Source organism: Stegostoma tigrinum, chromosome 41 (assembly GCF_030684315.1).
Source record: "Stegostoma tigrinum isolate sSteTig4 chromosome 41, sSteTig4.hap1, whole genome shotgun sequence".
Taxonomy (NCBI): domain Eukaryota; kingdom Metazoa; phylum Chordata; class Chondrichthyes; order Orectolobiformes; family Stegostomatidae; genus Stegostoma; species Stegostoma tigrinum.
Genome location: NC_081394.1, coordinates 11,896,931 through 11,914,421, shown reverse-complemented (window position 1 = coordinate 11,914,421; position 17,491 = coordinate 11,896,931).

The following is a 17,491-nucleotide window of genomic DNA, read 5'->3' as shown; positions in this document are numbered from 1 at the left end:
TCATCAACAGTGATGGAATGGCGATATATTTCCAAGTCAGCATGGTGAGTGACTTGGAGGGGAACTTGAAAGTCTTGGTGTTCCAGTACATATGATGCCCTTGTTCTATGAGATCGAATGGGTTGTTGGTTTAAAAGGTGCTGACTGAGGATATTTGATGAATTTCTACAGTGCATCTTGTAAATAGTACACACTGCTGCTAATAAGATTAGGTGGTGGAGGGAGTGGATGCTTGTAGATGTAATGCCAAACATGCGGCCTACTTTGGCCTGGGTGGTGTGAAACCCCTCGAGTGTTGGTGCGGCTGGAATCTACCAGACATCTGGGAGCTTTCCATCAGGCTTCTGGATTGCACCTTGTCAATGGCAAACAAGCATTAAGGAGGCAGCAAATTAGATATTCAACGCAGTGTTTCGAGATTCTGGCCGACTCATGCAGACACTGTGTTCATGTAGTGTGTTCCCCTTAGTTTCTGATCACTGGTAATCACCAGGATTTTGTTAGGGGTGTATTCAGTGATGGTATCACCAGTGAATATTAAGGGAAGGGAGTAAGATTGCCTGTTATTGGTGATTGTCATAGCTTGGCATTTCTGTGAAATGAATGTCACTAGCCACTTGTAAGCCAAAGCCAGGACATTGTTCAAAAATGTTGCATGTGAACATGGACTGCTTCAGTATCTGAGGAGTCAGGAATGGTGCTAAACACTCTGCAATCATCAGTGAACATCTCCACTTCTGAGTTTATGACTGAGGGAAACTCATTAATGAAGCATCTGAAGATGGTTGGCCCACGGACAACACCTTGCGGAACTACAGCAGTGATGTCATCGAACTGTAATTAATTACTGCCAACAACCACAACCATCTTCCTTTCTGTCACGTACCACTCCAATGACCGAGGAGATTGCCCCAGACACTCACTGATTCCAGCTTTTCTCGGATTCCTTGATACCACACTCGTTCAAATGCAGCCTTGACATCAATGGCTGCCAATCTCACCTCACCTCTGGAATTCAACTCTTTTGTTCATATTTGAACCAAAACTGTAGTGAGAGCAGGAGCTGAGTGGTCCTGACAAAGACCGAACTGGTTGTTGCTGAGCAGGTTATTTCTGAGCAGATAATGCTTGATAGCACTGTTGATGATACTTTCCATCCCTTTAGCTCTGTTCAAAAGTAAACAGATGGAGCAGCATTTGGCTGGGTTAGTTGTGTCCTGCTTGTTGCGAAAAGGACACACTTGGACAATTTTTCACATTGTCTCATAGATACCAGTTTTGTAGCTGTACCGAATCAGCTTGGCTACGAGTGTGGTAAGTTCTGGATTACATGACTCCAGTACAGTTGCAAGAATGATGTCAGGATCCAAAGCCTTGGTAGTATCCAATGCCTTCAACAATTCCTTGATATCCTGTGAAGCGACTCGAAAAGGCCGAAGACTGGTATCTCTAATTCTGGCGACCACTGGAGTCAGCTAAGATGGATCGTTTACTTGGCACTTCTGGTTGAAGATTGCTCCCAATATTTCAACCTTATGTTTTGCAATGAATAAATAAAATCACAATCGTTGCCATCATTTCTGAACACATTCAACACGGTGCTGATTAATGTGATTAAGAAATATGCCATTACTTCCACTGATTTCAATGGAGTGATGCATATTGTTGTGCCATCTCCGACAATGACTTGACACACCCAACTATTGGGATACTCTGAAAGAACAGTCTACCCTATGTATAGGAAAGATAGTAGTGTTAAAAAAATCCCAAAATGTTGCACATTTGACACCATCAAGTTCTCTCAGTATCGAACGTCTGACAATGCAGTTCTTCTGACAGTATTTACCTCCCTGTGCTATTACATAAAATTCAAACTGTCCCTCAGTACCTACACTTTAATAGTGCAACTCATCTTTCAAACTGTCCATCTGAGCTTTAAAGTTATTATTCTGCTGATCATCGGAGACCGTATTGGTTCCCAATCATTGTCACTTTTTGCCTGATTTCTTCAATTATGCCCATTTCATATCGCAGATTTGACATAGGGATGAACTTTTGATGGTATGGCACTCTTTTAATATATTCCATATGGCATTAAAATGCTCCCTCAGTATGAGCCCTGCAAAATGGAAACAAGCAATTAGGCCAAACAAATCGAAATCAATCGTGCAAAGAAAACATCTGATCCAGATGCACCCTGTCTCTGCAAACCCGCATTTCCCAAGGCTAATGCAACACATATACACATCTGTGAGCACTGTGAGAGCATTAACATGGTCAATCCACCGATTTACACACTTTTGAATGGGCGTCGAAGCTACAGCACCAGAAGAAATTTCACTCAGAAATCTTGCAGTCTCCAAATCAACAATTACCCAAGAGTGGGATTGAACTCATGAATCCAGTTGCAGGAGGAATTAGTGTTCACAACTAAGCCACGTACCCACTCCACAAATGCTGCACTTGTTCAAAACTGACATTCCAGAATGTTTCTGCCACTTTCAAATTTACCCTGCTCTATTCTGTTTCACGTTGTTATTGTTGTCTGTGGATGAGCTTTGCATTCTATTCTGTCCCCTACAAGACTATCAATTACGTCATTATCCGTTACGCTAAATTGAAATCATAAGAAAATCAGATTTGCCTATTTATTCTTTATTTCTCTCTCTTTTTAGGTGTTGCAAATTTCAAACCTTCCAATGGGGAAATGTCGTCACAAGACTATCTAAATTTTAATTCATGACATCAGTGAGCTGGTGGTGGATAAAAAAATCCCTGAAACTAAGAACTAAATTATGTCAGTGAGGTAGATGTAGATTACTTCAAAGAGAATCTTTTGTATATTAATCAAGCAGCACTGCAAGCCGACATGAATCAGACTTCTACCCAAGTTAACCAAATAACCCTGACACTGACTTGACATCCCTCTCATCCTGAAATGATATACCTTGACCGTGCTATGACTGCACTTGAACTCTGACACTAATCCAATCTCAACTCGCTAGTTAACTAACCAGACTAATCGACGGAGGACGAGCGGTCAGTCCTTAGCAAGGGGCTCACCTTTGTCCCCCTACAACCACACATCAACGAATACCAGTCACGGTTGGACAGAGAGAAGTTTTTCCGCCGTCTTCGCCTCCATGCCTACTTCTTCAACGGGGAACCTAACCATCCTTGCACTGACACCCTTCACCCGCTTCGAACACAAGTCCTCCTCCTGGACACGACCCCCAGGCCTCCTACCCTCCCTCGACCTCTTCATCTCCAACTGCCATCGGTAAATTAACCGCCTCAACCTCTCCACCCCTCTCACCCACTCCAACCTCTCCCCCGCAGAACGGGCAGCCCTCCGCTCCCTCCGCTCCAACCCCAACCTCACCATCAAAACCGCAGACAAGGGTGGCGCAGTGGTAGTATGGCGCACTGACCTCTACATCGCCGAGGCCAGATGCCAACTCTTCGACACCACCTCCTACCGCCTACTCAATCATGACCCCACACACGAGCACCAAACCATCATCTCCAACACCATTCATGATCTCATCACCTCAGGGGACCTCCCACCCACAGCCTCCAACCTCATTGTTCCCCAACCCCGCACGGCCCGTTTCTATCTCCTTCCCAAAATCCACAAACCTGCCTGCCCTGGTCGACCCATCGTCTCAGACTGCTACTGCCCCACCGAACTCATCTCCACCTATCTGGACTCCATTTTCTCCCCTTTGGCCCAGGAACTCCCCACCTACGTCCATGACACCACCCACGCCCTCCAACTGCTCCAGGACTCCCAATTCCCTGGCCCCCAACACCTCACATTCACCATGGACGTCCAGTCCCTGTACACCTGCATTCCGCATGAAGATGGCCTCAAGGCCCTACGCTACTTCCTGTCCCGCAAGCCCGACCAGTCCCCCTCCACCGACACTCTCATCCGCCTAGCTAAACTCGTCCTCACACTCAACAACTTCTTTTTTGACTCCTCCCACTTCCTACAGACTAAGGGGGTGGCCATGGGCACCCGCATGGGCCCCAGCTATGCCTGCCTCTTTGTAGGTTTCGTGGAACAGACCCTCTTCCGCACCTACACAGGCCAAAAAACCCCACCTCTTCCTCCGGTGCATTGATGACTGTATCGGCGCCGCCTCTTGCTCCCCAGAGGAGTTCGAACAGTTCATCCACTTCACCAACACCTTCCACCCCAACCTTCAGTTCACCTGGGCCATCTGCAGCACATCCCTCACCTTCCTGGACCTCTCAGTCTCCATCTCAGGCAAACAGCTTGTAACTGATGTCCATTTCAAGCCCACCGACTCCCACAGCTACCTAGAAATCACCTCCTCCCACCCACCCTCCTGCAAAAATCCCATCCCCTATTCCCAATTCCTCCGCCTCCGCCGCATCTGCTCCCACGATAAGACATTCCACTCCCGCACATCCCAGATGTCCAAGTTCTTTAAGGACCGCAACTTTCCCCCCACAGTGATCGAGAACGCCCTTGACCGCGTCTCCCATATTTCCCGCAACACATCCCTCACACCCCGCCCCCGCCACAACCGCCCTAAGAGGATCCCCCTCGTTCTCACACACCACCCTACCAACCTCCGGATACAACGCATCATCCTCCGACACTTCCGAAATTTACAATCCGACCCCACCACCCAAGACATTTTTCCATCCCCTCCCCTGTCTGCTTTCCGGAGAGGCCACTCTCTCCGAAACTCCCTTGTTCGCTCCACACTGCCCTCCAACACCACCACACCCGGCACCTTCCCCTGCAACCGCAGGAAATGCTACACTTGTCCCCACACCTTCTCCCTCACCCCTATCCCAGGCCCCAAGATGACATTCCACATTAAGCAGAGGTTCACCTGCACATCTGCCAATGTGGTATACTGCATCCACTGTACCCGGTGCGGCTTCCTCTACATTGGGGAAACCAAAAAGAGGTTTGGTGACCGCTTTGCAGAACACCTCCGCTCAGTTCACAACAAACAACTGCACCTCCCAGTCGCAAACCATTTCCACTCCCCCTCTCATTCTCTTGATGACATGTCCATCATGGGCCTCCTGCACTGCCACAATGATGCCACCCGAAGGTTGCAGGAACAGCAACTCATATTCCGCCTGGGAACCCTGCAGCCATATGGTATCAATGTGGACTTCACCAGTAACAAAATCTCCCCTTCCCCTACTGTATCTCTAAACCAGCCCAGTTCGTCCCCTCCCCCCACTGTACCACAAAACCAGCCCAGCTCTTCCCCCCCCCCCACCCACTGCATCCCCAAACCAGTCCAACCTGTCTCTGCCTCCCTCACCGGTTCTTCCTATCACCCATCCCTTCCTCCCACCGCAAGCCGCACCCCCAGCTACCTACTAACCTCATTCCACCTCCTTGACCTGTCCGTCTTCCCTGGACTGACCTATCCCCTCCCTACCTCCCCACCTACACTCTCTCCACCTATCTTCTTTACTCTCCATCTTCGGTCCGCCTCCCCCTCTCTCCCTATTTATTCCAGTTCCGTCTCCCCATCCCCCTCTCTGATGAAGGGTCTAGGCCCAAAACGTCAGCTTTTGTGCTCCTGAGATGCTGCTTGGCCTGCTGTGTTCATCCAGCCTCACATTTTATTATCTTGGAAATCTCCAGCATCTGCATTACCCATTATCTCAGTTAACTAACCAGACCCAGTTTTGATACCACCGAAGTCTATCTCAACCCAATATTCCACTTGACCGACTTGCAATGAATCTGTGATGAGTGCCAGACTTGCCAGAGAGAGAGAGAGACAGAGAGAGAGAGCAGCAGGAGGCTGCCAGGGAGGTTTGTTTTTTCTTCCAAATTTTAAGAAACTTACCTTGAGTGGGAGCGGCCTTCATTTATTTGGGCAGTGGCTGATCTCCCTGACTCGTACACGTGCACCAAGTGTGTTCAGCTGCAGCTCTTGGTAGACTGCATGGCGGCTGTGGAGCTGTGAATGGACTCACTTTTGTGCATTTGCTGTGCCAAGGATGTCGTGGATAGCACATCTCGTAAGTTGGCCATGCCGCAGATTAATATTACTGAGGGAAAACGGGAGTGGGAGACCAAAAGGCAGTGAAAGAACAGGAAGGCAGTGCAGGTGGCCGCTGCAGTCATCTCCCTCCAAAATAGGTATACCGTTTTGTATACTGTTAGGGGAGATGGCTCACCAGGGAAGGCCACAGTAGCCAGGTTCATGGCAACGTGGCTGGCTCTGCTGTACAGAAGGGCTGGATAAAGAGTGGAAGGGCTATCGTCATTGGGGATTCAATCGTAAGGGGAGTAGATAGGCGGTTCTGTGATCGAAAATGAGAGTCCCAAATAGTATGTTGCCTCCCAGGTGCACGCGTCAGGGATGTCTCAGATCGGCTGCAGAACATTCTGAAGGGGGAGGGCGAACAGCCAGTTTTCGTGGTACATGTAAGCACCAATGATATAAGGAGAAAGCGGGATGAGGTCCTTCAAGCAGAATTTAGGGAGTTAGCAGCCAAGGTAAAAAGTAGGACCTCAAAGGAAATAATCTAAGGATTTCTGCCAGTGACACGTGTTAGTCAGAGCAGAAATGAAAGAATAGTCAGGATGAATTTGTGGCTTGGGAGATGGCGCAGGAGGGAGGATTTTAGATTTCTGGGACATAGGAACCAGTTCTACGGAAGATGGGACTATTATAAATTGGACGGTCTACACCTGTGCTAGACTGGCACCAATGTCCTTGGGAGTGTTTTTGCTCGTGCTGTAGGGGAAGGTTTAAACTGATGTGGCAGGGGAATGGGAACAAAATATTGGACAGAATTGAGGTAGTAACGGAAGACTGGTGGGAACTAGATAATAGAGTCAGCAAGAGTAAAGGGAATAATAGTCTGGGAGTAGATGGTGATCACAAAGGGACAGATGGCCTGAGGTGCATTTGTTTTAATGCGAGCATTCTAGCAGGTGAGGCAGATGAGCTTAGGGCTCGGATCAGTACCTGGGAGTATGATGATATTATTATTGCTGAGACTTATTTGATGGAAGGGCATGATTGTCAACCAGTTGCCAGAGGATATTGATGCTTCAGGAGGGATAGAAAGGGAGGTAAAACCGTTGGAGGAGTTGCAGTACTGTTCAAAGATGAATCACAGCTGTATACTGAATGACGGAACTACAGAGGACTCCAGCAGTGAGGCAATATGGATTGAACTCAGAAGTAGTTAGGATGTAGTAACAATGTTGGAGCTGTACTGCAGGCCTCCCAACAGCGAACTTGAGACAAAGGTAAAAATACGTAATCAGATTATGGAAAGATATAGGAGCAACAGGGTAGTGCTGATGGGAGATTTTAACTTTCCCAACATTGACAGAGATTCTCTCAGTGTTAGGGGTCAGGATGGAGCAGAATTCGTAAGGAGCATCCAGGAGGGCTTTCTGCACCAGTATGTATGTAGTCCAACTCGGGAAGGGGCCATACTGGACCAGGTATTAGGGAAACAGCCCAACCAGATGGTTAAAATTACAGTAGGGGACTACTTTGGAAACAGTGACCACAATTCCATACGTTTTACAATACTCATGGACACAGATAAGAGTGGTCCTAAAGGAAGATTTCTAAATTTGGGGAAGGCGACCTATACAAAAATTCGGCAGGATCTGGAGAATGTAGAGAGAGGAAGTTGTAGGTGGTCCGATCAGCAAGTTTGCATATGACACTAATATTGGTGGAGTAGCAGACAGTGAAGGGGACTCTCATAGATTACAGCAGAATATAGATAGACTGGAGAGTTGGGCAGATAAATGGCAGATGGATTTCATTCCGGGCAAATGCGAGGTGATGCATTTTGGATCATCAAATTCAAGGGCAAACTATACAGTAAATGGAAAAGTTCTGGGGAAAATTGATGAACAGAGTGATGTGGGTGTTCAGGTCCATTGTTCCCTGAAGGTGAAAATGCAGGCCAATAGGGTGGTCAAGAAGGCATGTGGCATGCTTTCCTTCATTGGACGGGGTATTGAGCGTAAGAGTTGGCAGGTCATGTTGCAGTTGTTTCGGACTTTGGTTCGGCCACATTCGGAGTACTGTGTACAGTTCTGGTCGCCACATTACAAAAAGGATGTGGATGTTTTGGAGAGGGTGCAGAGGAGGTTCACCAGGATGTGGCCTGGTAAGGAAAGTTCCAGCTATGAAGAGAGGTTGAGTAGATTAGGATTATTTTCATTAGAAAGATGGAGATTGAGGGGGTCCTGATTGAGGTCTACAAAATCATGAGGCGAATAGACATTGTGAATAGCAAAAGGCTTTATCCCAGAGTTGGGGACTCAATGACAAGGGGCCATGAGTTCAAAGTGACAGGAGAAAGGTTTATGGGAGATATGCGTGGGAGGTTCTTTATACAGAGGGTGGTGGGTGCCTGGAACGTGTTGCCAGCAGAGTTGGTAGACGCAGACACATTAGCATATTTTAAGATACATTTGGACAGGTGTATGAATGGGCATGGAGCAAATGGACACAGACCGCTAGAAAATAGATGACAGGTTAGACAGAGGATCTTGACTGGCGCAGGCTTGGAGGGCCGAATGGCCTTTTCATGTGCTGCAATTTTCTTTGTTCTTTGTTGTTCTTTGAAACAGTTTAAAGTTAAATCCACATTTGATATGTTGGAGGCTTTTAAAGAGAGGTTGATTAACGTGCAGGAGTGACAAGATTCTGTGAAAATGAGGGATATTAATGGCAAGATTAGGGAAACACGGATGACGGGTGAAATTGTAAGACTAGCTAAGGTCGAGGCGACTGAAGACAGATGAAGCTCTGGAAGAAAATCACGAATGTTTCGCGAATCTGAAACGAGGAATTAAGAGGGCTAAGAGGGGACATGAGATATTGTTAGCAAACATGGTTAAGAGAAATCCCAAAGCCTTTTATTCATATATACAGAGCATGTTGTTAACTGGAGAAAGGATTGGCCCACTTAAGGACAAAGAAGGAAAGTTATGCATTGAGTGAGAGAAAATGGGTGACATTCTTAACCAGTAGTTTGCATCGGTATTCACCAAGGAGCGGGACATGACATTTGTTGAGGTTAGGGATAGATGTTTGCTTTCTCTCGGAGGGAGGAAATGTTGGGTATCCTACAAGGCATTATGTTGAACAAGGCCCCAGATCCAGATGGGATCTATCCCAGTTTTCTTGAGGGAAGTGAGAGATGAAATAACCATAGCCCAAACAGATAGCTTTGCATCATCATTCAACAAGGTTGAGGCCCTGGAGGACTGGAGAATTGTTCATGTTGTCCCCTTGTATAAGAAGGGTAGCAAGGATAATCCAAGCACTTATCAAACGGTGAGCTTGATGTCAGTGGTGGGGAAGCTGCTGGACAAGATACTGAATATAGGATCTATTCTCATTTTGAAAGAAAATAGGCTTATCAGTGGCAGGCAACATGGTTTTGTGCCGGGAAGGTAATGTCTTAACAACTGAATGGAATTCTTTGGGGACGAGTCAAAGTTGATTGATGAGGGAAAGGCTGTAGATGTCACATACATGGATTTCAGTAAGGTGCTTGATAAGTTTCCCCATAGCAGGCTGATGGATAAAGTGAAGCCACATGGGGTCCAGGATGTGCTAGCTAGAAGGATAAAAGAGAGAAAAAAATAACTGGTTAGACAACAGGAGACGGATTAGTAATGGAAGGGATTTTCTCGAGTTGGAGACCTGTGACCAGTGGTGTTCCACATGGATCTATGCTGTGACCACTGTTGTTTGTGATATACGTAAATGATTTGGCGAAAGCTGTCGGTGGTCTGATTAGCAAGTTTGCAGATGACACGAAGATTGGTGGAGAAGAATATAGTGAAGGGGACTATCAGAGATTACAGCAGAATATAAATAGATTGGAGAGCTGGGCAGATAAATGTCAGATGGAATTCAATCCGGGCAAATGCGAGGTGGCGCATTTTGGAAGATCTAATTCAAGAGCAACCTATACAATAAGTGGAAAAGTCCTGGAGAGAATTGATGCACAGAGAAATCTGGGTGCTCAGGTCCATTGTTCCCTAAACACCGGTCAATAGGGTGGTCCAGAACGCATACAACATGCTTTCCTTCATCGGACGGGGTATTGAGTTCAACAGTTGGCAGTTCACGTTAGAGTTAGGTTCGGCCACATTTAGAGTACTGTGTAGAGTTCTGGTCGCCACATTACCAAAAGGATGTGGATGCTTTGGAGAGGGTGCAGAGGAGGTTCACCAGGATATTGCCTGGTATGGATGGTGTTAACTATGAAGAAGGGTTGTTTAGATGAGGATTATTTTCATTAGAAAGATGGAGATTGAGGGGGGGTGGGACCTGACTGAGATAAACAAAATCATAAGGGCCAAAGACAAGATGCATATCAAGAGGCTTTTTTCCCGGAGTGGGGAATTTAATGACTCTGGGTCATGAGTTCAAAGTGAGTGGTGGCAAGTTTATGGGAGATGTGCGTGGAAAGTTATTTATACAGACGGTGATGGGTGCCTGGAACGCGTTGCCAGCAGAGTTGGTAGATGCAGACACGTTAGCGTCTTTTACGATGTATCTGGACAGGTTTATGTATAGGCAGGGAGCAAAAGGATAAGGAAAGTAGATGACAGGCTGAGGCACAGGATCTGAATCAGCACAGGCTTGTAGGGCCGAAGAGACTGTTCCTGTGCTGTAATTTTCTTTGTTCTTTGTTCTTTGACATCTCAGCATGTCAGAAACACAGGTACTGAGTGAAATTGAGCCCAGTTCACAGTCTAAATATTTTATTCTTTCCATTTTTTTTCAAAGCTTTTCTCAATCTGAAGCTTGTACGTGGAGTGCTCCAATATTTAGCCATTGTAATCATTTCTGCTTTTCATCTCTGACAATTAACAAAATTTTGATGATATTGAATGTTGCTGCATTGTTTTCAATGTAACTAAGCTACAGTACCCAGCAAACGTGCTGCACCTTTACTTAAGCATCTCTTGAATGTTTTAAACTATTTGATTTGTTTTAACTTTCTGTCCTATTACAGAACATTGACGAGTAAATAGAGATAGTAGGAACTGCAAATTTTGGAGCCTGACAGAGCAATGTGTGGAGTTGGAGGAACACAGCAGGTCAGGCAGCATCAGACGAGCAGTAAAATCAACTGTTTGGATATGGGCCCCTCTTCAGAGAAAAAAAGTGTTTTTCTTTCCCTGAAGAAGAGTCCAGACCCAAAACGTCAGCTTCCCAGCTACTCTGACGTTGCCTGGCCTGCTGTATTCCTCCAGCTCCATACCTTGTTGGAACGAGTATACAGGATTGCTCACCACGATCAAGCAATATAAATCTTTCTGTGCAGCACAGGATAGATATCGCTTAAATTCCAATGGGAAAGATGCAGAATGTTAAGTTTTTTCCTCAAGTTTAGTCCAGCTTCAATTATTGCTGTTCTGTTTATAATGGAGATTGAATGCCAGCGAGTTTTCTGATGATGTTTTCCCTTTTCAACCTTATTATTTACGTGTGTTTGGCAATGGAATCAACGGACAGTGAACTGCCATGACTATAGGATCAAGAGTTTTTTTTTCCATTCGTGCATACCCGCTCCAAGGGGATGAAAAACTGTATCACCGACAGTATCATGAAGAGCACAATTCTCAACCAGGAAGTCAATGGACACTCTTCCTAATTTACCATCAGTGAGCTGAACCTGGCCTTCCAATCATAAAGTAAACACACGCTCAGCTACACGGGTTTAAAAACATTTCATCAGATCATTTCATAATTTTCCAAAAACAGAAGGAAATCATCGTTCTACCAAATGCTTTTCACAATGAGACAAAGCTCTCCTGATACGAAAGGTCAGCTTTCCAGCTCCTCTGACGTTACCTGACCTGCTGTATCCCTCCAGCTCCATACCTTGTTGGAACGAGTACATAGGATTGATAAGCACGATCAAGCAATATAAATCTTTCTGTGCAGCAGAGGATAGATATCGCTTAAATTCCAATGGGAAAGATGCAGAATGTTAAGTTTTTCCTCAAGTTTAGCCCAGATGCAATTATTGCTATTCTGTTTATAATCGATATTGAAAGCCAGCGAGTTTTCTGACGATGTTTTCACTTTTGAACCTTATTAGTTGGGTGTTTGCAATAAGGTTGAAAAGGGAAAACATATTCAGAAAACTCGCTGGCATTCAATCTCCATTATAAACAGAATAGCAATAATTGCAACTGGACTATACTTGAGGAAAAACTTGACATTCTGCATCTTTCCCATTGGAATTTAAGCGATATTTATCCTGTGCTGCACAGAAAGATTTATATTGCTTGATCGTGGTGACCAATCCTGTATACTCGTTCCAACAAGGTTTGGAGCTGGAGGAATACAACAGGCCAGGCAAGACCAGAGGAGGTGAAAAGCTGACGTTTCCGGTCTGGACTCTTCTTCAGGAAAAAAAAACACTTCTTTTTCTCTGAAGAAGTGCCCATATCTAAAGCGTTGGTTTTACTGCTCGTCTAATGCTGCCTGACCTGCTCTGTTCCACCAACTCCACACATTGAAAGGGCGAAAGGTCACAACAGCATTCCCATTTTACTGTCGGGTCTCGGGAGGCTCAATGATCAAACATTGTGGAAAACAATTGTGATCATAGACCATATTAAGAGGGTGAGTACCAGTTTTGCCTCTATGCGTATTATATACAGCAACATCTACTTTACCATTTAAAAACTATGTGTCAAATGTCCTGGGTTCATCATTGGATGGCTAGGACTTTTACAGGAAATAAATACAGTAGAAGATTCTTCAACTGCTTTCAAAACATTTTCTGTGTCACAACATACATACATGTGTTTGCGCAACGGTTCAGAAGCTGCAGCATGAAACCTTTCTCTCGCAAAATCGATCGAGACATAGAACATATCCCAATAATGTCATCCACACCCATAATGTAGCAATCAACATTGACCATAAGAGGATAACATTAACAGAGATTGAGAAGAGTAACATTATGGCTCTTCCTTCTGTTCTCACCTCTGCGTCTCCGACGTTCCCTACATTGCTGTGAGCCCAGAGTCTCTTTCTGGCATTGGTGTCAATTAAAACGTGTTTGCTGATAATGCGTTCAGCAGCAGAGTAAGGATAAATGAGACAACAGGCTTTAATATGGAATGGACAAAATCGGTGGAACCCCAGACCAAACAAAACCAGGGATCTTCATGAAGCTGGCACAAACCTGTAAGCATAAAATACCAGAAAATATTCTTCAAATCAGTCAAAAGATTCATTGCTCTGAGAATTGCGAACACTCTTCTCTCAGTGCAGTAACTACTTTTCAATTTGCTGAAACGAAGTAAAACAAAACAAAACAAAATGATCAAAGGTGAAAGTGACAGTGTACCATTCAGAACAATCAACAGGTGTATACAGAAGCGCAGCGTGAATATTGCACAAAGGGACAAACGTAAGGAAAATATACTGCTTCCTAAAAACTATCGGAATATTTCTTAACATCAGGCCTGGGATAGCAACGAGTAAATCTGCTGCTGACATTTCCAACTAGTGAGGAGTAATCCATTTGGTGAGACTGGACTTTTCCAGAGGCAGGCTGACAATTGTTGCAATATTAACTGCAAAGAAGCGAGGAAAGAAAAAACAAAACAGTTAAATTAGATAGCAGCCCGAGATTAAAGTTTCCCGTTTGGCTCAGGAATAATTCACGGTGTCATAGATTCATGCAGCTGTTCAGCATAGCGGCAGAACGTTTGATCCAAGTCACACATACCAATCAGATATCCCATAAAAATGTACGCCCATTTCCAGTATTTTGCTTGTATCCCTCTGAACCCTGGCTATTCAGATATACATTGAGATTCGTTTTAAATGTTATAATTGTTCCAGCCTCCTTCTCTTTCTCTTCCAATTTCTTTCAACACGAATGAATCCCTGCAAGAACAAGTTTCCTTTTAGATCCTTTGATATATTTCCCCTGTCAGCATAAAAATATTCCTTTTAGTTTTGGACTCAACTATTCTGTTCAGAATATCTTGGGTGTTCACCCTTTCCATGCCTCTCATCATTTTTGAAACTTGTATAAAGTCACCGGTCAGCCTCTGACAGACAGGGAGAAATGCCTCAGCCTATTTTACCTCTTCCCTATATCTTAAACCCCCAACCCGAGCACCGTCCTTTTAAAGTCATGTCTGAATTCTTTCAAGCTTCACAAATTCTTACTGGTAGCAGGGACACCAGAAGTGTTTGCAGTATTCCAAGTGTGACCACCCAATGTTGTGTATCGTAGTATCATAACATCTTATCTTCAATTCTCCATGTGCTGACAAACACAGGCAAGTCGACCAAACACCTCTTCCGACCCTGTCTCTATTCAACTCCACTTTCGAGGAATGATAAACGTGCACCTAAAATCCCTACGTTCAGCACCACTCTCCCGGACTTTATGGGTTTCATCGAGTGATGGACTGAAATGATATTTCCTGAAGCAACAAATATGACGGATTGTGACACGTTCCATATCAATTGAAATTAGGTGGCAAAGAGGATAACACAAAATACTTGAGCAAACTTTTCTGGGTAATCCTGCTATCTGTCATTTTAATCCATGTGTTTAGAACACTTCGATCAATATTACTTCTAACTTTGCAGAGAGATGATCTCTATGATACATTAATACAGGTTTCCCTTCCAAAATAAAAATATCACGATGGACACACAATACCAGTTTTTGTTTCAGATTTTCAGAGGACCCAGCATTTTCAACTTTTTTTTGCACCGTTATGTGTGAGAACGAAAATAAGATCCTCTCATATTTTACCGTCAGAATGGAACTGAATTAGATGAATATAGGAACTAAATTATCAATGCAACAAATTTTCATAATTATCGGTAATACAACTTTAAACAAACAACACCCTTTGTTGCTGAACTCTCCTGATTCATTGCCACTGTTTGTATTCAGAACCTGCCGCGGGTTCGTGATAAAGTCTGTCGATTTCTCTACTTCCTACCTGTTTAGTATCGCCTTCCTTGTGGTCACCAATTACCTGCAGAATGGCAAGCTGCAGAACGATCACGATTGTAAACGTATTCATTATGGTGTTTTCTACACACAGGTATAAAAGCAGACTGAGTTTGCCTTTCAACTATCGATATCTGAGACATGATTTGCTCTGTACAAACTGTTATCCAGCAGAACTGAAACAGCCGATTTTTCTTGTGAGGCTGCATGCGCATTCTCGAGTTTGAAGCAGCACTGTGACCTGCTGCTTAGTAGTTCACCATGATGTTGCAAAAAAAAAACTAAAAATAATGGGAAGAGGGAACACTTGGTGTCAACACAGGCACCAGAAAAGACATCGGCAGAAACAGCCCTGTCGAACATGCAAACTTATCCTCTCTCACAATTGGTCGTTGGTGCCAAAATCTCACAGATGAGTTAAGCGACAGTCTGACATAGTCTTACTCACAGAAACGCACCTTACAGACAATGCCTCAGGCAATGCCATCACTTACCATGGATATCTCCTGTATCAACGGTAGCACAGATCCAACAGTAGGGATGGTACAGTGATTTACAGTCGGCAGGGTGCTGCTCTGCGAGTCTTCAAAATTGACCCTGGGCCTCAAATAGTCTCATGGTTTCAAGTTAAACGTGGGCAAGGAAATCTCCTGCTGATTACCACATACCGTCTTCCCTTAGCTGATGAATCATATTCCTCAATGTTGAAAAACACCTTGAGGAAGCATTGAGGATTTTAAGGGCACAAAATGTACTCTGGGTGGTGGATTTCAATGTCCACCACCAAGAGAAGCTTGGCAGCAAAATTACTGATCGACCTTGCCGGTTCCTAAACAACATAGCTGCTAAACTCTGCTCCTGGTAGTGAGGGAACCAACAAGAGGGGAAAACATAGGTGACCACATTCTCACTCATCATCCAGCTGCAGTTGCATCTGTTTGAGACAGAATCAGAGAGAGTGGCCAAGGCACAATCCTTATGGAGAAAATGTCCCGCTTACACAGTGAGAAAAATCTGCATCATGTTGTGTGACAGTATTACTGTGCTCATGGGACAGAGTTTGCACAGATCTATCAACACAAGACTGGGCATCCATTCGATGCTGTGGGCTATTAACAACACTTAAAACATGCACTCCAGTGCAATCTGTCAACTCATGGCCTGGCATATCCCGCACTCAAACATAATCAGCAAAGCAGGGGATCAGTTCTGGTTCAATGGACATGCAGGAAGGCATGCCAGAAGCAGCACCAGGCATACATGAATGTGAGGTATCAACCTGATGAAGCCACCAAACAGGAATAATTGCACAACAAACAGCGAAAGCAGCAATTGATAGACAAAGATTAGTGATCGTACAACAAACTGATCAGATCTAATCTCTGTAGTCCTGCCACATACAGTCGTGAATGATCGTGGATAACTAAACAACTCACTGGAGGAGGTGACTCCACAATCATCCCCATTCTCAATGATGTTAGAGACCAGAACAGCAGGGCGATAGATAAGGCCAAAGCATTTGCTGCAGTCGTCAGCCAAATTTATCCAAGTGGACAATCCATCTCAGTCACCTCCACCCTCCAGCATCACAGATACCTGTCTTCAGCCAATTCAAGTCTCTCCACGTGATATTATGAAAAGGATTGGAGACCCTGGATACTGCAAAAGCTACCACCCCTGACAAAAAAAAAATCGCCAAAAATACTGAAGACTTGTGCTCTGGAACTTATCGCTCCTTTAAACAAGCAATCACAGTTCAATTCCAGTACTGGTAACTGCCTGACAATGTGGACAATTGCCCAAGTGTGTCCTGAACGTCAAAGGCAGGAGAGATCCAACCCAACCAATCACCACCTTTTCTATCTCCTTTCAATCATCACTAAAGTGATGGAAGATGTCATCTACTGTACTATCAAGCAGCGCCTGCTCAGAAATAACCTACTCAGTGATGCCCAGCTTGGTTCCATGAGGACCACTCAATTCCTAACGTCATTACAGCATTGATTTGAACATGGTAAAAAGAGCTGAATTACAGAGATGAGGTGAGAGTAACAGCTTGTGAGATCCAAGCTTCATTAGATCGAGTGTTGCATCATGGATACCAAGCATAACTTGTATCATGGCTATCGAGGCAAAATCTTTGGTGGTTGAAATCATACCGAACACAGAGGAAGATGGCCATGGTTGTGGGATATCAATCATCGCAGGTCCAGGACATCTCTGCAGGAGTTCCTCAGGGTAGTATCTTCAGCCCAAATGCCTTCAACTGCTTCGTCAATGATAATCCCTCGATCATAATGCCAGAGCGGGGATGTTCGCCAGAGATTGCACAATATTCAGCCCCATTCGTGACTCCTCAGATACTGAAGCAACCATGTTCACATGCAACAAGGTCTGGACAATACACACGTTTAGGCTGATAAATAGCAATTGACATTTGTACCACACAAATGGCAGGCTATGATTGTTACTG